The sequence below is a fragment of the Lepus europaeus genome, chromosome 5 (assembly GCF_033115175.1).
Source record: "Lepus europaeus isolate LE1 chromosome 5, mLepTim1.pri, whole genome shotgun sequence".
Classification (NCBI taxonomy): domain Eukaryota; kingdom Metazoa; phylum Chordata; class Mammalia; order Lagomorpha; family Leporidae; genus Lepus; species Lepus europaeus.
Window position 1 is genome coordinate 122,817,844 of NC_084831.1, and position 7,724 is coordinate 122,825,567.

Below are 7,724 nucleotides of genomic sequence, written 5' to 3' on the forward strand. Positions count from 1 at the left end.
TGAGATGTCCTTGTTATTTTTATTAGCATTTCCCTGATAACTAGTGATCCTGAGCATTTTTCATGTGTCTGTTGGCCATCTGAATTTCCTCTTTTGAAAAATTCCTGTTTGTGTGTGTGAACTGTTGAAATCTTTACTTAGAACAGAGTTGGTCTTCTGTATATAAAGTTAATTAAAAATGAATCTTAATGAAGCATGGGATGGGAAAGGGAGTAGGGGGTGGGATGGGAGGGTGGGTATGGGGGGAAAAATAACTGTCTTCTTAAAGTTGTACCTATGAAAATTGTATACATTAAATAAAAAGTTTAAAATAAAAAAAGAAAAATGTCCATTTCTTAACTGGATTGTTTGTTTTGTTGTTGTTGAGATTCTTGAGCATTTTATAGATTCTGGATACTAATTCTTCATCAGTTGCATAGTTTGCAAATATTTTCTCCCATTCTGCCTGTTGCCTCTTCACTTTGTTGAATGTTTCCTTTGCAGTGAAGAAGCTACTCAGCTTTATTTAATACTATTTGTCAATTTTGGCTTTGATTGCCTCTGCTTCTGGTATATCTTCCAAGAAGCCTTTGCCTATGCTAAAGTTGCAGAGTTTCCCAAATGTTCTCTAGTAATTTGATATTATTCGGTAGTATATTTAGGACTTTGATCCATTTTGAGTGGATTTTTATGTAAGGTGTAAGATAGGGGTATTGTTTCATACTTCCACGTGTATAGATCCAGTGTTCCCAGCACAATTTGTTGAAGAGAATGTCCTTGCTCCAGGGACTGATTTTAGCTCCTTTGCCAAAGATAAGTTGGTTATAAATGCATGGATTGACTTCTGGAGTTTTTATTCTTTTCCACTGGTCTACACACCTATTCAATTATTTTGTTGCCTGTTTTGATTATAACTTCCTTGTAGTATGTCATGAAATCTGGTACTTTGATGCCTCCATCTTTGTTTTCATTTTGTAAGATTGCTTTAGCTTTTTGGGGTTTCTTGTGTTTCCATATAATTTTAGCATCATTTTTTCTAGATCTGAGAAGAATGTCATTGGTATTTTGATTGGGATTGCATTCAATCTCTTTTGGTAGTATGGATATTTGACAATAATAATTCCTCCAATCAATGAACAGGGAAGATTCTGTCTTCTGTTTCTTTCTTTGATGTTTTTTAAAGATTTATTTATTTGCAAGTCAGAGTTACACAGAGAGAGGAGAGGCAGGGAAAGAGAGAGAGGTTCACTCCCCAATTGGCCACAATGGTCAGAGCTGGAGCCAGGAGCCAGGAGCTTCTTTCGGGTCTCCCATGTGGGTACAGGCACCCAAGGACTTGGGTCATCATCTACTGCTTTCCCAGGCCATAGCAGAGAGCTGGATTGGAAGTGGAGCAGCCAGGTTTCAAACCGGTGCCCATATAGGATGTTGGCACTTCAGGCCAGGGTGTTAACCCACTGTACCACAGTGCCGGCTCCATCTTTAAAGTTTTATAATTTTTATTGTAGAGATCTTTCATTTCCTCATTTAAATTTATTCCAGATATTTATTTTTTTGTAGCTATTATGAATTGGATTGATCTTACAAGTTCTTTTTCAGCCATGGTATTATCTATGTGTACAAAAGCTAGTGACATTTGTGTGTTAATTTTATGTCCTGCCACTTTACCAAAGTTTTTTAGGAGTTCCAATGGGCTCTTAGTGAAATCTTTTGGTTCCCCTATATACAGAATCATGTCATCTGCAAATATGGATAGTTTGATTTCTTCCCCCCAATTTGAATCCTTTTAACTTCTTTTTCTTGCTTAATGGCTCTGGCTAAAACTTCCAGAACTATCTAGAATAACAATGGTGAGAGTGGGCATCCTTGTCTAGTTCCGGATCTTAGTGTGAATGTTTCCAAATTTTCCCCATTTAATAAGTTGCTGGCTATGGGTTTGTCATAAATTGCCTTGATTGTGTTAAGGAATGTTCCTTCTATACTTAATTTGTTTAAGGTTTTCATAGTGAAATGATGTTGTATTTTATCAAATGCTTTCTCTGCATCTATTGAGATAATCATATAGGTTTTGTTCCCCAGTTTGTTAATGTGATGTGTCACATTTATTGATTTTCATTATATTGAACCATCCCTGCATAACAAGCACAAATCCCACGTGTTCCAGGTTAGTGATCTTTCTGATGTGTTGTTGGATTTGATTAGCTAACATTTTGTTGAGGATTTTTCCATCTATGATCATCAGGGTTATTGGTCTGTAGTTCTCTTTCTCTGCTGTATTTTTTCATTTTCTGGTTTAGGAATTCAGGTGAGGCAGCCTTCATTGAAGGAGTTTGGGAGGATTCCCTCACTCAATTCTTTCGAATAGCTTGAGAAGAATTGGAATTAGTTTTTCAAATGTCTGGTAGATGCAGCAGTGAAACCATCTATTCCTCTTTGTTGGGAGATTTTTTTTACTGAAATTATTGCTGTCTTGGTTATCAGGCTGTTTAAGTTTTCTGTGTCTTCGTAACTCAATTTTGGTAGACCATATGTTTCCAGGAATCTATCCATTTCTTCTAGACTTTCCACTTTATTGGCATAAAGCACTTTTTTTTTTCACAGGCAGAGTGGACAGTGAGAGAAAGAGACAGAAAGAAAGGTCTTCCCTTTCCATTGGTTCACCCCCCAATGGACGCTATGACTGGCATGCTGTGGCCAGTGCACTGCGTCGATCTGAAGCCAGGAGCCAGGTGCTTCTCCTGGTCTCCCATGCGGGTGCAGGGGCCCAAGGACCTGGGCCATCCTCCACTGCACTCCCGGGCCACAGCAGAGAGCTGGACTGGAAGAGGAGCAACTGGGACAGAATCCGGCGCTCCAACCGGGACTAGAACCCGGGGGAGCCAGCGCCACAGGCGGAGGATTAGTGAGCCGCAGCGCCGGCCCATATAGCACTTTGTAGCAATTTCTGATGATTTCATTCTATTTCTGTGGTATCCACTGTTACATTTCCTTTTTAATCTCTGATTTTAATGATTTGGATCTTCTCCCATTTCGTTTGGTTAGTTTTACCAGTGGTGTAACAATTTGATTTATTTTTTCAAAAAAACAGCTCTTCACTGATCTTTTGTATTTTTGTTTTATTAAGTTTATTTCTTCTATAATTTTAATTCTTCCTTTTTTATTAAAGATTTATTTATTTATTTGAAAGTCAGAGTTACATAGAGAGAATGAGAGGCAGAGAGAGAGAGAGAGAGAGAGAGAGAGAGAGAGAGGTCTTTCATCTGCTAGTTCACTCCCCAATTGGCCGCAACAGCTGGAGTTATGCTGATCTGAAGTCAGGAGCCAGGAGCTTCCCCCAGGTCTTCCCATGTGGGTGTAGAGTCCCAAGGACTTGGGCCATCCTCTACTGCTTTCCCAGGCCATGACAGAGAGCTGGATCAGAAGTGGAGCAGCCAGGTCGCGAACCAGCACTCATATGGGATGCTGGCACTGCAGGCGGTGGCTTTATCCGCTATGCCACAGTGCCATCTTCTTAATTATTTCTTTACTCCTACTAATTTGGAGTTTGGTTTGTTGTTTTTTCTAGGTTCTTGAGATGCATTGAAGGTTCATTTATTTGAAGCCTTTCCAACTTCTTGATGTAGGCACCTATTGGTATTAACTTCCTTCTTAACATTGCACTGCTTTTGCTGTATCCCATAAGTTTTGATAGGTTTCATTGTTGTCTTCATTCATTTCCAGAAATTTTTTGACCCACTGTTCATTCAGGAGCATGTTGTGCAGTCTTCGTGTGTTTGCATATGTTCTTGAGATTCTTGAGTTGCTAATTTCCAGCTTCATTCCATTGTAGTCAGAAAAGATGCTTGGTATGCTTTTGATTTTTTTTTTAAATTTGCTGAGACTTGCTTTATGGCCTAGCATATGGTCTCTCCTAGAAAAAGTCCCATGAGCTGATGAAAAGAATGTGCATTCTGCAACTGTAGGTGAAAGGTTCTGTAGATCATTTAGGTCCATTTGGTCCATACTGTAGATTAGTTCTTTTCTTTCTTTGATTTTCTGTCTGGTTGATCTGCCCATTGATGAAAGTGGGGTGTTGAAGTCCCCCGTTACTATTGTAATGGAGTATATGTCTCTCTTTAGAGAAATCAATATTTGTTTTAAAGTGCCAGGCACCCTGGCATTGGGTATATATACATTTATTATAGTCCCATCTTCCTATTGAATTGATCCCTTAATTATTACTCATTGCCCTTATTTTTTTATTTTTATTTTTGACAGACAGAGTAGACAGTGTGGGAGAGAGAGAGACAGAGAGAAAGGTCTTCCTTTTCCGTTGATTCACCCCTCAATGGCCGCTGCAGCCAGCGCACCGCGCTGATCAGAAGCCAGGAGCCAGGTGCTTCTCCTGGTCTCCCATGCGGGTGCAGGACCCAAGGACCTGGGCCATCCTCCACTGCACTCCTGGGCCACAGCAGAGAGCTGAACTGGAAGAGGAGCAACCAGGACAGAATCCGGTGCCCCAACCGGGACTAGAACCCTGTGTGCCAGTGCCGCAGGTGGAGGATTAACTGGCTGAATGGATTACAAAATAAGATCCATCGGCCGGCGCCGCGGCTAACTAGGCTAATCCTCCGCCTTGCGGCGCCGGCACACCGGGTTCTAGTCCTGGTCGGGGCACCGATCCTGTCCCGGTTGCCCCTCTTCCAGGCCAGCTCTCTGCTGTGGCCAGGGAGTGCAGTGGAGGATGGCCCAAGTCCTTGGGTCCTGCACCCCATGGGAGACCAGGAGAAGCACCTGGCTCCTGCCATCGGATCAGCGCGGTGCGCTGGCCGCAGCACGCTACTGCGGCGGCCATTGGAGGGTGAACCAACGGCAAAAGGAAGACCTTTCTCTCTGTCTCTCTCTCACTGTCCACTCTGCCTGTCAAAAATTTAAAAAAAAAAAATAAGATCCATCTATTTTCTGCCTATAAGAAACACAGATTTGTCAAAGTTTAGTTGTCTGTAGATATGTGGGTTGATTTTTTTGGTTTTCTATTCTGTTCCATTGGTCTATATGTTTTTTGTAATATTTTCTTTTAAAAGCAAACTTGTACACACCATAATACCTAGCAATCACACTCTTAAGCATGTATCACAGAGGAATGAATATCTGTGTTCACTGAAAACCTGTACATGAATATTCATAAAAACTTTAGTCATCATAGCTAAAACCTGAAAAGAATCCAAATATCCTCCAATGGATGAATGGTTAAACAAATTGTGGGAATCAGCGCTGTGGTGTAGTAGGTAAAGTTGCTGCCTGCAGTGCAGACATCCCATATGGGCGCCGATTCAATCCCGGCTGCTCCACTTCCCATCCAGCTCTCTACTATGGCCTGGGAAAGCAGTAGAATCTGGCCAAAATCCCCAGGTCCCTGCACCCATGTGAGAGACCTAGAAGAGGCTCCTGGATCCTGCTTTCAGATCAGTGCAGCTCTGACCATTGCGGCCATCTAGGGAGTGACCCAGTCAATGATGGATGGAAGACCTCTCTTTCTTTCTCTGTGTCTGCCTCTCTGTAACAACTCTGCCTTTCAAATAAATAAATAAATCTTTAAAAGAATTTTGGTATATCCACAATATGGGATATTACTCTGCAATAGAAAGGAACAAATTGTTAATGAATATAGCGAGATGGCTCCAAGGCATGTATTGAGTTTCAAAAAGTTTATTCACTGTATGGTTTCACTTATACAACATTTTTTGAATAAAGAATTACAGTAATATTACAGTAATGAAGAAAAACTTAGTGGTTGATCAAGAGATTGGCAGTAGAGTGAGGACAGTGTTGCTATAAAAAGGGAGGCCTATAGCGAGGACAGTTCTTTACCTTGGTTATTGCAGTGGTCATCACAAAAAGCTACACATGGAACACGAATTGCATAGAACTACACACATGTGTGTGCATGTTTGCAAAATATGTGAAACCTCCCAAAGCTTTGTGGATGTTACCAATATCAATTTCCTCGTTTTGATGGAGTTCTATTATTATGCAAGATATTACCACAGAGAGATGCTGGGTTAAGGGGACACATTGTTTTGCAATTTCCTGTGGATTTATAATCATTTCAATATAAAAATTTAAAATCATCATCATTCCTATTTATTCATTTTGATGAACTTAATTCAGTGTAGTTCATATAGCATTCTGAATTATTCCTCGATAGCTGAAATGTAAAAGTCAAGTTCACATAAACCTATGACCTTCCCATGGGTGACTGCCTTCAGTGGGAGAAGGAATTATTAAAAACATTTATCAAAAAGGTGTTGTAAAAATTCTGATAATTGCCTTTAACAGTCATTTGACTAGGGTTCCTTATTACACAACTTTTTAAGCTTTCATCATAATGATTTGAAGGCTGGATGATAATTATGGATACCTTACCTGAGCATAATGTACACTAATACAGTGTTACCTATAGCCCAGAAAATGTGCCAGGCAATTTATGACCAATCTTCATAACAACACTTCGGGCTATCACCATTTAAAGGTGAGGAGACTGAGGTATGAGGAGGTTAGGACAGTGAGCTGAAGATCACATGGTTGGCATGGGCTGGAGTTAGCAAATCACAGTATGCAGTGGGTTCCATTGGCTGTGATCTTATTCTCTACAAGATGCTTAATATTTAGAGGCTGGCATTGTGGCCCAGTGGGCTGAGCCCCTGCCTGTGAAAACAGCATCCCTTATGAGAGCTGTTGTGCGTCCTGGCTGCTCCACTTCTGATCCAGATCCCTACTAATGCTCCTGAGGGGGCAGCAGAGGATGTCCCAAGTACTTGGGTCCCTGAAACCCACATGAGAATGGCTTCTGTCTGCATCAGCCCTGGCCCTTGGGCCATTTGAGGCATGAACTAGCAGCTGGAAGATTTCTTTCTCTGTTTCTCCTTCTCTCTGCATAACTCTGCTTTTCAATTAAATAATGTAAATCTTAAAACAAAGATGGTTGGAATTTCAAAAAGACATAAACACTTTTTTTTTTTTTGACAGGAAGAGTGGACAGTGAGAGAGAGAGACAGAGAGAAAGGTCTTCCTTTTCCATTGGTTCACCCCCCAATGACTGCTGTGGCTGGTGCGCTGCAGCCGGCACACCACGCCGATCTGAAGCCAGGAGTCAGGTGCTTCTCCTGGTCTCCCATGCAGGTACAGGGCCCAAAGACCTGGGCCATCTTCCACTGACATAAACACTTTTTAATTTGTTTAAATTTATGTAAAACTGAATTTTCAAAGTCCTGGACAATGTGGCAAGCTCAGCTTAGGCAGATGTTTATTTCTACAAACTTAACCCTCAAGTTCTCACAAAAGCAGGAGAGGGTTAGATTTAAATATTTGAGTTCTCTGGGGAAATAAAAGACAACTGAATCTAGTTGGGAAGGAATAATGCAGACCACAAATGGATTCTGTTCTCGTCACTTCAAAGTACGTAAAGGTGAGATGTTGTCTCTCTTATTCGTTCTTCTTTCCTCCCTGGTCTGTGCATTAATAGCTTAAGAGAATATAGCAGAAAAAAATTCTATGTATCATACCTGAGATGCAGGATCAGTTCAATAAATATTTAATGTATAAAAGGAGTTATTAAGGGAGGAACATGAGAACAAAATGAGGACATGCACTTGATTGCCAGGCTCCCTGGAGCACAAACTGGCTGCCATATGGCCTCGAGCATTCTCATAAGGTTTTGTAGAACCTTTAGTGTGACTCCATTCTTGCTGTTTATCTTCCCCTCT